At 45.8% G+C, this 13,682-nt stretch overlaps 1 protein-coding gene across 7 annotated transcripts in view; it reads left to right on the top strand.

The window, feature by feature from the left end:
- Positions 1 to 13,682, top strand: part of CAMTA1 (calmodulin binding transcription activator 1) — a 1,525,397-nt gene that overhangs the window by 731,708 nt on the left and 780,007 nt on the right. The window lies entirely within an intron of this gene.

The raw sequence follows: 13,682 nt of genomic DNA, 5'->3' as shown, positions 1-13,682 counted from the left end.
AAAAAGAAGAGGCCAGGGTTAACAAATTAAGGGGGAACCTTCACAACTTAAGTGTTTTCACCTTGTAGACAGAATGCATTGCCAAAGATATACCTGTTTCCTGGATGTTATTATTGGTCCTCCGTTTAAACGGATTTTTTATCGTGTTCAGTTTGGTATGAAAGATTTTTGACCTTAACAAATAAAACAGAAATGAAGCACAGGCTTCTAAGGTTCAAGTTCCTTTATTCAGCGACCTTTTGCGGACAAACGTGTAAAACAGCTGTTTGCGCATTTATTCGAGTCGATTCAACGTGATTTAACGGTCCAGAAACAGCTCCAGGCTGGTTAAATCACCTGTTCAGGGCTAAGCGCTAGTGTTCAGTGGCACTTAACCCGTTTTAACACCGCTGAAAATAGCCAGTTAGTGCTGGACTGAAAACAATTATTTGAAGGGTGGTGGGGTGGGGTGGGGTGTTCCAGGGGCGGAGCTGGCACTTGGAGGTGTATGTGCCAATATTCAGCATGTCACTGGTCAGGTCAACCACAAAAATAGGACTGCAAAAAAGTCAGTCCTATCTTTGTGCAATTCTCCATAGCCGGTTAATTGCTGAATATTGCACTGTACTGACTATGCGTTAACCAGCTTAGAAACCCAGGAATTCAGTGCCAAAGCCCAGACATGGCCCGACATTGTTCTGGCTTTAACGCCGATTACCATAGCATGACTATCAGGCCATTATTTCTAATTAGTGTTTATGTACTGGCCAGTGGCATAGTAAGGAGGGTGCGGTGTTCCTCGGGGTACTGGCACCCCTCCTCCACTACTCCACCCCTCTCCCCTTCCTACTCCTCCCCCCGCCACCCGTGCCCTTTCCGCATACCTTTTCAACTTCGGCGCAAAGCGGCGACGAATTCGGTGCCCGTGTCGGCTTTGGTGCGTTCTCTGATGTCACATAAGAGCATAAGTGTAGCCATACTGGGAAATGTTTTATTTTGATGGTTTTCAGGGTTGCAGGGCTGGGATTTCAGGGCAGGAAAGAGCAGGCGAGTCAGCAAGGACGTGAGCGACATGGTCCTCGGCAGTCTCTTCGTTTTGGATCGACAAGCCCAATCGGTGTCCTATCTTCAGGGGTGTCAAAGTCCCTCCTCGAGGGCCGCAATCCAGTCGGGTTTTTAGGATTTCCCCGATGAATATGCATGAGATCTATTAGCATACAATGAAAGCAGTGCATGCAAATGGATCCCATGCATATTCATTGGGGAAATCCTGAAAACCTGACTGGATTGCGGCCCTCGAGGAGGGACTTTGACACCTGCGGTTTAGTGAATCGCTGCCTTCCTACTTATGCATGCCATTTCCCCTCATTTGCATGTGCAGATCGGATGGGGCGGAAGGTTAGTGAATCGGGTCGGAGAAGGCTCGCAAACTGGTCGGGACACGATCGGTGAGCTTAGTGAAACTAGCTCTAAGTCTAGGCTCATGTGGAATCCAGAGGGAACTAACTCACCGCCTGATTTTTTTTACATCTCTCCTCGCTGTGGACCGCTCTGGGGACGGAAGATAAGACTCTTCCCTCCTAAAGCTGATTCCAGATTTGTTGAACCACTTTCTCACAATCGACTGCCCCCTATTCAGGGTTGATGGGCACCTTGCAGGAGCCCAGAATGATGTTCATCCGGCTATGGGCATTTTTGCCGGCCTGCTTCCATGTTCTTAATTCCTCACCTAGTTTTGAGATGGGAGAGGTTTTCAGATCTAAACTACGGTTTGCTTACTCCTGCTTTGTGCACTGCATTTTGAGGCATTCACGTTTCACTGAAATAGAATAATCAATGAAAAACTATCAGTAGCTTATAGAGGTATATAACATTCCCTCTGGAGCGTTACTTCCCCCTCCCCCCTACCGCTTTCTATTGATTTTTCTCAGACCACGTGCCTTAAAATATAAGCTTGCATATTTGCCCGGTGAAAACCGAGTGATTAAAAAATGTGATGTTTGAATACTGGGTCTATGTGTATTTAACATACAGCTGGTTTAGCATTTGAGCAGGGGTATGCATTTTATTCCGGGTCCTGGTCCAAAAGCAACATTACACCAATAGGTTCCAAGCTAGCTGGAAAATAGTCATAGGCACTTATCCAAATAGCAGGTATGGTAACCAAACAGGTGCCAACCAGTGGAATATAGAGTGGCACTAACTGGACAGCTGACGTGAGAAAGTTAGGATAACAAGAAGGCATGGAATGGCTTAGAAAAACAGATAGGCTCAAATCCCACTGCCAGTGGCATGGTAAGGGGGTGGGCGGGGGGGGGGGCACTCTGCCCTGGGCACCAGGTTCAAATTCCACTGCCAGTGGCATAGTAAGGGGGTGGGCGTGGGGGCACTCTGCCCTGGGCACCAGGTCCAAATCTCACTGCCAGTGGCATAGTAAGGGGGTGGGCGGGGGGGCACTCTGCCCTGTGCACCAGACTCAAATCCCATTGCCAGTGGCATAGTAAAGGGGTGGGCGGGGGGGGGCACTCTGCCCTGGGCACCAGGTTCAAATTCCACTGCCAGTGGCATAGTAAGGGGGTGGGCGTGGGGGCACTCTGCCCTGGGCACCAGGTCCAAATCTCACTGCCAGTGACATAGTAAGGGGGTGGGCGGGGGGGGGGCACTCTGCCCTGTGCACCAGACTCAAATCCCATTGCCAGTGGCATAGTAAAGGGGTGGGCGGGGGGGCACTCTGCCCTGGGCACCAGACTCAAATCCCACTACCAGTGGCATAGTAAGGGGGGGAGGGGGGCACTCTGCCCTGGGCACCATTTTGGTGAGGGTGCAGGCACTCGTCTTCCTCTCTGGCCCCCCCCTGCCGTGGATGTGCGCCCCTGTCCCTTTCCCGTACCTCTGTAACGTTCCTGTTGCTGCGCCTGCATTGACTCTTCCTCTGACGTCGCTTTCTAGGCGCAGGTCCAGGAAGTGACATCAGAGGAAGAGCCGGCGCCGGCGCGACAGCAGGTTGGAGGTTGCTGCTCGCGCCAGGATCGTCACGGAGGTACGGGGAAGGGAAGCGACGCGCGTGTGGCAAGAGGGGGTGGGGAAGGAGTGTGTGGCGGTGAGAGGCGCCACCACGCCAGGCGCCCCTCACCCTCGCTACGCCACTGCCCGCTGCTGCGTGGCATCTTGAGCAAGTTACTTAACCTTCCAATGCATCAGGGACTCAACTTAGGCCTGGATTCTATAAACAGGGCTTGAACTTAGGCCTAGATCAGAGCACAAAGCCGGTCTAGGCGCCTAGCTTAATTATTTTAAATGCTTAATTGGTGCTGAAAATGAGCATGTAATTGACAAAATTTAAAAGTAATTAGCTGGTAGATGTCTACTAGAACGTAGGCGTAGTTAAGGGCAGATCAAGGGGCAGATCTTGGGTGCATTTTGCACGCTGTTACCTAAATTGGAGCTAGGCCCTGGTATTTAGGCCAAGAAAACCCTGGCATAAAAAGGGGGCACCTGAGGTTTTGAGGCCTAGTGGCGCTTAAGTTAGGTTACCAGAAGCCCGGATTTACCCGGATGGCTTTTCAACCAACAGTGTCCAGGTTTTGAAAAGCTTCCAGCTGGGAGCAGCGTCGGCAGGGCAACTGCGCGGATGCAACATGGTGATAATCACATGGCATGCGGATGCCATCTTTACATCACACCTGTGAAAAGCCTGCTGAATATTTTGGAAGCTTGAACAGTAAAGATGCTGGCTAAGGTAAGCCAATGTTTATTTGAGTGAGACTGTCTGCTGAAGAGCCTAACACTGCTTTGAAAGGAACAGCTAATGTCTGGTGTGGCCGAGGTAAGCCACGCAGGTCTTGAAATTGCTATGAGCTGATTAACTGATTAAGCACTGAATGGGAATTGATACCGTCTCTAGAACAGACTGTTACCCTGGATTAAGCGACTGAACTTAAAGTATAGGGTTTTGGTTTCTCTGAGCTTGTGAAGGAACAGATTCAGGTCCTGTACACCAATAAAAGTGGTCATTATACCTTCAAGAGTGTCTAGAACAGGGGGGGCAACTCCAGTCCTCGAGGGCCGGAATTCAGTCGGGTTTTCAGGATTCCCCCAATGAATATGCATTGAAAGCAGTGCATGCAAATAGATCTCATGCGTATTCATTGGGGGAATCCTGAAAACCCGACTGGATTCCGTCCCTCAAGGACCGGAGTTGCCCACCCCTGGTCTAGAAGTATATATGTGTGTGAATACAGAGAGGGTTGTTAGAAATCCTGGGGGAAAATGGGAAAATGACCGCTCGTCTCGTCACAAGCAGCTAATCCTTATTTGCTCTGATGCAGCGGTGGTATTGCCATGAAATGCTGGTCTCATTAAATCAGTGGTTCTTAACCCTGTCCTGGGGACCCCCAAGCCATTCGGGTTTTCAAGATATCCCTCATGAATATGCATGAGAGAGATTTGCATATCTGTCACTTCCATTATATGCAAATCTCTCTCGTGCATATTCATGAGGGATATCTTGAAAACCTGACTGGCTGGGAGGTCCCCAGGACAGGGTTGAGAACCACTGCATTAAATAGTTTTGGTTGGTTTGTTTTTTGTTTTTTTTTAAATTACTGTAAGTGCTTGAAGTTTTGTTTTTCTGTTAAATGTCTATAAACCCATATCGCGTTTAAAAATCGTATTTCAAACCCCCTTCTTTACCCATTGCAGCTCTTTGTAAATCTTGGGTCAAACATGTAGCATAAAATTGCTCTTTGCTTTAAAAAAAGGTTGCTGACCCCTGATCTCGGGGATAATATTCAGCCAGATACGGTAAGCGGTTTAGAAGCTGCAGGCTGAGCGAACCCCAGAAATTCAACACTGGGGCATGCACAGCTCCCGGCAGACAGCGTGCCAGATTTTGAAAAAACGTCCAGAAGCCCAGACATGTCCTCTAAAAACCCTAGCTGTTCTATATCACATGGTGCCCAAATCTCATCGCGTGCAACTCAGGTTTCAAGAGGCGTAAATCTGGTGCCCAAAGTAAGAGCGCAAGAATTGGCACTGAGTGCAAGTTATAAAGGGCACATCCTTTACAGAACTGCACTTAGCGCTGATCTTTTCCGGCATCCGTTTTTGAGCACCGTTTATAGAACACGGTCTTTTATGTTATAATAAACATGAACATAACATTGCTAGATTCAGTTACTGCAGAGTAGAGAATGTCACGGGGACAAATTTGTCTCCGCAGGTACTCAATTTCCATGTCCCTGCCCCATTCCTGCAAGCTCCGCCTTGACCGCACAAGCCTTGAACACTTATGATTTTAAAAGGTGTGAGGTTTGTGCCGATGAGTATGGAACTTGCAGGAATGGGGCAGGGACAGGAAAAGAACTCACAGGGACGGGACGGGAAAATGAGTTCCCGCGGGGACGGGGAAAAAATCTGTCCCCGTGTCATTCTCTACTGCAGAGCTAACCTAGCTGAATAATTCCAAATGGTGTTCTGTCTTTTATGTATATGCAAACAGGTAGAAAACAAATTTTTTGCATTTACTCTCTTTTTCTGTGCAAATTGAGGGGTAAGAATAAGAATACAGATTCTCTCAGGCTGATGGTTGCAACACTTCAGACTGGCACAACTTTCCTGTGCAAACATCTCAGTGTCTGTTAATGTCAAGCCAATAAAATCAATTTGCAAGAAAACCATGAGGCGCTCTATAAGTGTTTTACCTGTCTCGGTATTCCTAGCTCTGTGAGTAGCTGTACGTGTAAGTGGTTCAGTTATTCTCTGCGGTGTCCCATTTTTAGAAAAATGAGGCTGAGAATATTTCTCCTGGCAATCCCTCCTTAGAAAGTTTTCAAGTACCGTATTTCCTCATGAATAGGCTGCTCCGTTGTATAGGCCGCAGAAAATGCCGATTTTTGTTTTAAAACTCTTAGATAAGCTGTGGCATTACTGGAGTCCCCCCATACTTTTTTTTAAAATAACTTTATTGACAGTGGTAAAGAGAACACATACTCTTTCTATTGTTACTCCAGTTTTTGACTTGCTTATTATGCATTCTTGAGCTGTTTGTGTTACTGCTGTGTGTCTTCACCTTATTGTATTGGATTCCCGTACCATTTTAAATAGCTCTCTCGCTGGACGGCTGCCGGCTGCCAGCTCCAATGTCGCGTCCAGCGGTGCAGGGCAGGAGCGATTTTTTTTTTTTTCTCTCCCGGTATCCAGCCTGGCCCCGCGTCCTGAACGGCAGCCGTTCAGGAAGCGGCGGAGGGCCAGGCTGGATGCCGAAAAGATCGCTCCTACCTTCACCGCTGGCTGCAACACTGGAGGAGACAGCCGGCAGCCGGCCAGTGAGGGAGCCAAATAAAAAGGTACGGAGGGGGGGGGAGGCGATGATTTACAGGGGGAATGTCTTTAGATAGGCCGCCTCATATAAGGAAGCCGCACCCAGTACTCATGGTTAGTAAAATCTATGTATAAGCCGCGGCCTATACATGGGGAAATGGGGGGTAGATCGGTGATGTCTCTCATAGAAGAACACTTTGTGAAATATTTTAAAAAATCTGTCTAGGTATGAATTCCAGTACCTACTTGCTCTGCACTGGGGGGGGGTTCATACAGATCTAACTTAGGCTATCATGAATTTTTTACTGGTTTACTAATTATGCGCCTCTTTCTGATTGTTATATTTTTTTTCCTGGGCACCAGTGTTCTTCCAGTGATTGATACCAGCTGTCACTTGAATGAGTCCTCCTGAAGCTGAAGTACTGATAAAGCGATGGAGCCTGATGCAATGCCAGCTCCGATTTTCGAGTATTTTGTCAGTATCCTATGAGGCTGTCTGCATTCAGCTTTTAATGTGTCAGCGCGGCCTGGTGTGTTGCCACATCTATTTTACAGCAGGGAAACGAAAGCAAAGCCCTGATTCCGGCAATAGACAGCGAGTGTAATCTGTGCTCCGCTGTCCTCTTAGATGGTAACTTGGCAGGGTTCCTCCCCTAAGAGAATGGGAATTCTCTAGGAGCTCAAGCTGATCTTATTTGCAAAACGTTAGCAGACCCTCCAAATATTCTCTCAGACATTTTTCATCATCCAAATAGGTCTCTCATTTATTCCCAAGAAAATCTCTCTCTCAGAAAGGGAAGATTAGGGTTTTTGTCCTTTTGTTAAGTTGCTCATTGTTATTTTAAGAAAGGGAATCTTTTAAGATTCTGCCTTTTACTGCGGGTTTAATTATGCCAGTTGTTTTCACTAAATTTTAAGTTTGCCCACTTTGGATTAAAATGAGCTGACGGAGAGCTGCAAAATATCTTCCAGCGTAGGTATCAGTGACATCCTTTCCCACCAGCCGGCCTTCAAACTTTTCCGAGGGGGGGGGGCGCGTTCTTGAAGAAGGTGAGCGTGTCCTTGAAGCATGTGGCTTTGCCCCTGTTTCACCCTTTCACTTTGTCCGCGTTTTGGAAAAGCTTCCAGCTGGAAGCGGCGTTGGGAAGGTGCGGAAGCAACGTGGTGACATCTTTGCATCACAACAGCGCATGTGCAAATGCCCTCCCGACACCGCTCCCAAAAAGTGAACATGTTGAGAGGGCGGGACTGGGGAGCAGGGCTGGTGCAGAACGGGATGAGGATGGGCGGGGCTGGACAAACCTGGGGGCGTGTCCATGGGTCCAGAGATTTTACTTGCGTGAAGGGTAGAAGTTTGGTGGCCGTATAGGCTGATACTGTGTCATGGAAGAATTTTTAGACCATTACTAGGCCTTTGAATATACATCGTTCATTAATCAGCAGCCAATGGGCAGCGCACAGCGCCAGGGTGATCGAGTTTAGTATGTGAAGAATCTTTAGTAGTCTGATGGTGGCATTTTGTACGCATTGTAGTCGATGGGTGTTTTTATATAGTGAGCCCATTTAGGATCACATTGCAATAGGACAAAGGTATATAGTAGTTGAGTGAAGTCCAGTTCCGAGAAGTAGCATCTGATTTTCCGTTCTTATCATTTCTATAGCGCTGTTAGACGTGCACAGTGCTGTACATTAAACATGTAAGAGGCGATCCCTGCTCAATAGAGCTTACAATCTAATTAAAACAGACAAACAGGACAAATTTGGGTTAGGGACTATTATTACAGAGGGAATGATAAAACAGACTTGAGTACTTTACAAATGAGTGGGAGTTAGGCGTTAAGTCTAGTACCATGGGGCTCAAACTTACAGAGAGCCAGGTAATGCTACACAGCTTAAAATGGTGTACCGGGGGATGCGGACACTAATTCGGGTGCTAAAAAATATTTGTATTCTTTTGAGAAGGGGTGTGTTAGGGGAGCACAGCCTATAAAGACCTAAATGGTCCATCTAGTTAGCTATACCCATTAAAAATATATAATTAAATTAACTTGTCTCTTATTTGGTAAAGTCCACCTGGCATTGTCCTAGGTTCCAACTGCTGAAGTTGCCATCTAATCAAGCCATTGTGACATCACTGCTGAGGTTGGCTCTTAGGCCTTGGTGGAATGAGGCACTATGACATCACAATCTCAGCTCTTCTTTGATATTTCTAGGTCAAAGACTATGAAGTCCACCTGGTATTGTCCTAGGTTCCAAATGCTGAAGTTGCCGTCCAAGCTCACTCCAGCCTATCCAACCATTCTGTTTGCAGGATATCTACCATAAAGTCTGGCCAGTAACATCCTCATGTTCAAAATTGATGCCCTCCCCAGCCCAATCCAAATCACATATGGGACACATACCGTGCAATTCTGTCCAGTACTGGCCTTAGCTCTTTAATTTACATACTTTGTTTTCTAATTAGAGATTTTTTATGTTTATCCCACGCTTTTTTGAATTCCATTTGACTTTATGATCCATGAACATGGAATAACATACCTTACTTCATGTTCATGTGTACTATTAGCTTAGCGGGATTTTAAAAAAGGCTTGGATAATTTCCTAAAAGAGAAGTCCATGGGCCATTTTTGGGATGGCTTGGGAAAATCCACTGTTCATTCCTATGATAAGGAGCATAAAATCTGTTTTACTCCTTGGGTCCTGGGTTGGCCACTGTTGAAAACAGGATACTGAGCTTGATGGACCTTTGGTCTGCCCCCAGTACAGCAATTCTTATGTTCTTATGTGAGCCAAGTATAGGACAATAAAGCCCTTGTGACATCACTGATGAGTTTGTGTCTTAGGCATTGGTGGAATGAGGCATTATGACATCACAGTCTAAGCTCTAGAATGTTGCTACTCTTTGGGTTTCTGCCAGGTAACATAGTAAATGACGTCAGATAAAGACCTGAACCAGTCTACCAATTAGTTATAGCCATTAAAAATGCATGATTACTTTAACTTGTCTCTTCTTTGATATTTCTGGGTCATAGACTGTAAAGTCCACCTGGTATTGTCCTAGGTTCCAAATGCTGAAATTGCCAACTAATCAAACCATTGTGACATCACTGATGAGTTTGTGTCTTAGGCATTGGTGGAATGAGGCATTATGACATCACAATCTCAGCTCTGGAATGTTGCTACTCTTTGGGTTTCTGCCAAGTAATTGGGATCTGGGTTGGCCACTATTGGAAACAAGGTACTGGGCTTGATGGACCTTCGATCTGTCCCAGTATGACAGTTTTTATGTTCTTAAAAGACCACATGTTAAAATTATCTTCCTAAACATGAAACTCCCTAGCTGAATTTATTTCAATCATTAAAGGGCTCCCACATTTATATGGTTCCTTGTGCCCCCTTCCAATGCTGTCCGGCTGATTCCAGGAGTTGAAAAGTCAGCTGCTCTTGCATTCATTCTAGAGATGTCTGCATATGTTTCAGAGCTATTATGATTTTAAACTTACAGTAGGTGTTTATGCTTGAATGCATCTATACATCTTATGCATCATGGATTTTTTGTAATCTGGAAATGTCACTGAACAATGTTCTGCCTAGTGACGTGCAAAAGAGTTTGATGCAAACCTGAATCAGATGCCTTTCGACCTCCTCCAAGTTTGAAAAAAATCTGCGAAAGAATCCTTTGCGTTTTATTGCACAGATTTTTGGGGAAGGAACGTTAGAAATTCCATAGAAATCAACAGTGGAACAGCATGAATCGAATGAGCCCTGGAAATCCCTGTCGGGTTATCAATGGATCTTTTGGCATATTCCCATGTACCACATACCCACCGCAGAGGTTGCCAAAGTGGTCCTATGCTTTTAAGCAAGGAGCTTTTTGGAACAACCTTATTTCATTCACTTTTGTTTATTAAAAATGATGGCTGAAAAATCTCACTTTAATAATGAAATAATGGAATAAATATAGCTCTATGGCTGGCATAATTGGTTGGGTGTAAACCAAAGGCACCTGTTAAACTAGTATCCTATAAATAAAACACCAGTGCTAAGAAAATATAATGAGCATTACAGGACAGTTGGGAGTTGAACATTAAGGAGAACAGGGTTGACTCAGGTCCTGCAATGCACCTGCTTCCTGTTGAGGCAACAGTTGGTGAAGGAGCTCAGACGGTAGGTAGTACAAAGGTTTAGCGGCTTGCCAGCTGGCTTTATAGCAGTCTTCCTCTGGCAAATGAGCATCACTATAGTTAGGGTGCAGGACGCCATGGCCATTTACGACATTAAGTATCCAAGGCTATCCAATCACCTTGAATAAGATGCTATCCCAGGCTTTTTATTGGAAAACTAAGACTCTGAGGGCTAGATTCACTAACCTCATTTCCGTGGCTGAGCCGTGCAGGCCCAAACAATTCCCAAAAGAAAAAAATTAAAATGAGGGCCATCAGAGGAAACCCCCCCCCTCCCGCGGACTGCACGGATTGCTAGTGTACGATCCCGCAACTTTTTTTAAAAAAAACTTTTGCTAGCCCAGTGAGCCCGTGGTTTTAACCTGCTTTTAACCCACGGGTTAAAACCACGGGCTCGCAGTGCGGGGAAGGGCAGGAGAGTCAGGGTGGCAGGAGAGAGATTTGGGCTGAGAGCAGGGCGGCGAGTTGGGGGCGGCAGGCAGGAGAGAATCGGGGCAAGAGCAAGGCAGGCAGGAGCAGGAGATCGGGGCAGAGAACCAGAGTCGGTGCAGCCGAGAGCAGGGCAAGATGGGGCAGAGAGTTGAGAGCGGGGCAGAGAGATATATTTTTTGGCGGGGCAGAGAGTTGAGAGCGGGGCAGAGAGATATATTTTTTGGCGGGGCAGAGAGTTGAGAGCGGGGCAGAGAGATATATTTTTTGGCGGGGCAGAGAGTTGAGAGCGGGGCAGAGAGATATATTTTTTGGCGGGGCAGAGAGTTGAGAGCGGGGTAGAGAGAGAAATATTTTTATCGGGGCAGCAGAGAGCAGGGCGACAATGGAGCTTGAGAGTCGGAAAGGACGTTTGCAACTGGTCCCCAGCAGTTGCTTCATGTGTCGATCGGCCAGCCCAGTCGGTTTGCAAGATTTCTTGAGTGAATCGCGTCCCTGCCTACTTTGCATGCCGTTCCCCTCATTTGCATGCGCGGATCAGAATTGGATCGGCACAGAGGTAAGTGAATTGGGCTGGAGTAAAATCGGCTCGCAAAGGGGTTGCAAACCGATTGGTACACAGTCGGTTTGCTTAGTGAATCTAGCCCTGAGAGAGGTGAGTTTTCTCCGTTGGAGGGGATAAATTCTGACAAAATGAACTTCCGTCCTTGATTTTGCAGAACATGGCAGCACTAAAACTTTTGGAGTAGATAGATAGAGACCTCCTTAAGATCATTTTTAAAAATGGTTCTTTCTAAGTGGGAGGCCCTGGAAACAGTGCTGAAGGGCAGCAGAGATATAGGAAAGATGTACCCACTGTCCCAGGGGAATTTGGATTTGCTCACCTACCCAGGGTTGATGTCTTGGTAACAGCACTGATCAAGACCACCCTAACGGGGCAAGATTCTCAGAAAAATGCGTTAAAAAGCACAGCCGTTTTGCTAGCGAATTTTTAATAAGCGAGACATTCTCCAAAAATCACGCCTGCAAATGATGTCGCGGACAGCAGGGAAGATTTGCTAAATTTATATGCATCGAGTCACTGGTACTAGTGAGTGGCACATGCGCAGAATATACAAGGAAAGAGGCACGACTGTGCGCATATCCCTGGAAAGCAACGAATGGGAAGGGAGAGGAGGTGAGAAGCAACGTCGACTTTTATCAGTCGCGCATAAAACATGCCTTTCTCTCCCCAAAATTCAAAAGAAGTGTGATTTTAATATCCTCCCCTAAATATATAGATACACTTTTTTTTCATTAGCCACAGTTAAAACACAAGTGCTGCCACTGTAATGGCACCCCCTGATCAGTCGCTGCTTTTTGTCGCCAAAAGCCGACGCCGCTCTTAGAAAACTCCTCGGCGATTTTTAAGAATCCACCGGAGGGCTCAATGTTGAAGAGCCCATTTGCATGCCATTGTCGGAGACTGCAATAAATCTCGCTAAAGACAGAGATAATCAGTTTTGATAATCCGCTGTTAAAATGCGGGGAGGCTAAACCGGCGGAAAACAGTTGAGGGACGGTGCAAAAGTTTTGAGAATCTTGCCCTCATTGAAGGGAAACTTATCACGTAAGGATTATCACAGTGGAGGGTAGGATTCACATGACCGAAGGGTAGAAGGTATTTACACCAGTCCAACTTTCCCTGTCAGTCAAGTAGGGAAAGCACAGCTCGGGTTCTGGAAGTTACACGGGTTCCTGGAAGGTCAGGACTGCTTTTGTGCAGGCAAAACCGTAGCCATCTCTACATAGGCATTTGTTTTAACTTTAGGTTATAGGCACCTTCGTGCACTTTCAACCTAGGCCCCCTATTATAAAATTACCCATAATGATGCTCTTTGCATGGGTAAGATATTTTACCTGTTAGTAGAACTGGTAATAGAGGAAAATTAGCTTGTGATAGTATTAAGTAATAATAATAATAATAATAATAATAACTTTATTCTTATATACCGCCAACAATCTTGCGACTTCTAGGCGGTTTACAGTGAGGTGAAACTGTACAGTCAGCGAATTACAGAGTATAACAGTGACCATCTGATATTAACAACATTAATAATAACAACAGTTTAGGACTGTGTACAGGCATTTTTTCCTTTTTCTTAGTTTCATGGGTTATTTTCTTCATTTATTTAAAATAAAAGCTAAAAGCAAACAAAGTTTTTTGGGGTTGTTGTTTTTTTTTTTTTTTAGAACTACTACCTAGAACAAAGAGAGAAAAATTTCACATACCTGACACTGCTACCACATACACACAAAGCATTCCTGGTCCCGCCCATGATCCCCTTCCCTCCCCTCCCCAGCCCCGGCCCACTCCTGCATGCCTCTTATTTATTTTTCTTCACAGAGAAGAAACAATTTCCCATAGCTCCTGCCCTACTGGCACCACTATTTCAAATGGTGATCGCAAGCTAAAGCCAAAGTCATTGTTAATTTTTATTAAAGAATCAAAATCACTTAGGCTGTCCTTCCAAGGGGAGTCTCAATATCACATTCAAACAATATCACCCCTCTCCTAATTATTTCTATATATTTATTAGATCCTTCGCTGGCTCTATTTTCATGCGCTCACCACCACATAAGCCGCTATCGTCGTTGGATCTTTCTCAATGTTTACTTCCAATTTCTATGTATAATTTAGCGAATCGCTTGTCTTTTTTTATATCATCCCATGGAGCGCCTCTCCCGACATGATCATGTCTCATTTGTGCTTCTTCAGGGTCGATGCTC

This window comes from Geotrypetes seraphini, chromosome 15 (genome assembly GCF_902459505.1).
Source record: "Geotrypetes seraphini chromosome 15, aGeoSer1.1, whole genome shotgun sequence".
Taxonomy (NCBI): Eukaryota; Metazoa; Chordata; class Amphibia; order Gymnophiona; family Dermophiidae; genus Geotrypetes; species Geotrypetes seraphini.
Note: the sequence above shows the minus strand (reverse complement) of the source record. Positions and strands in the feature narration are given on the sequence as shown.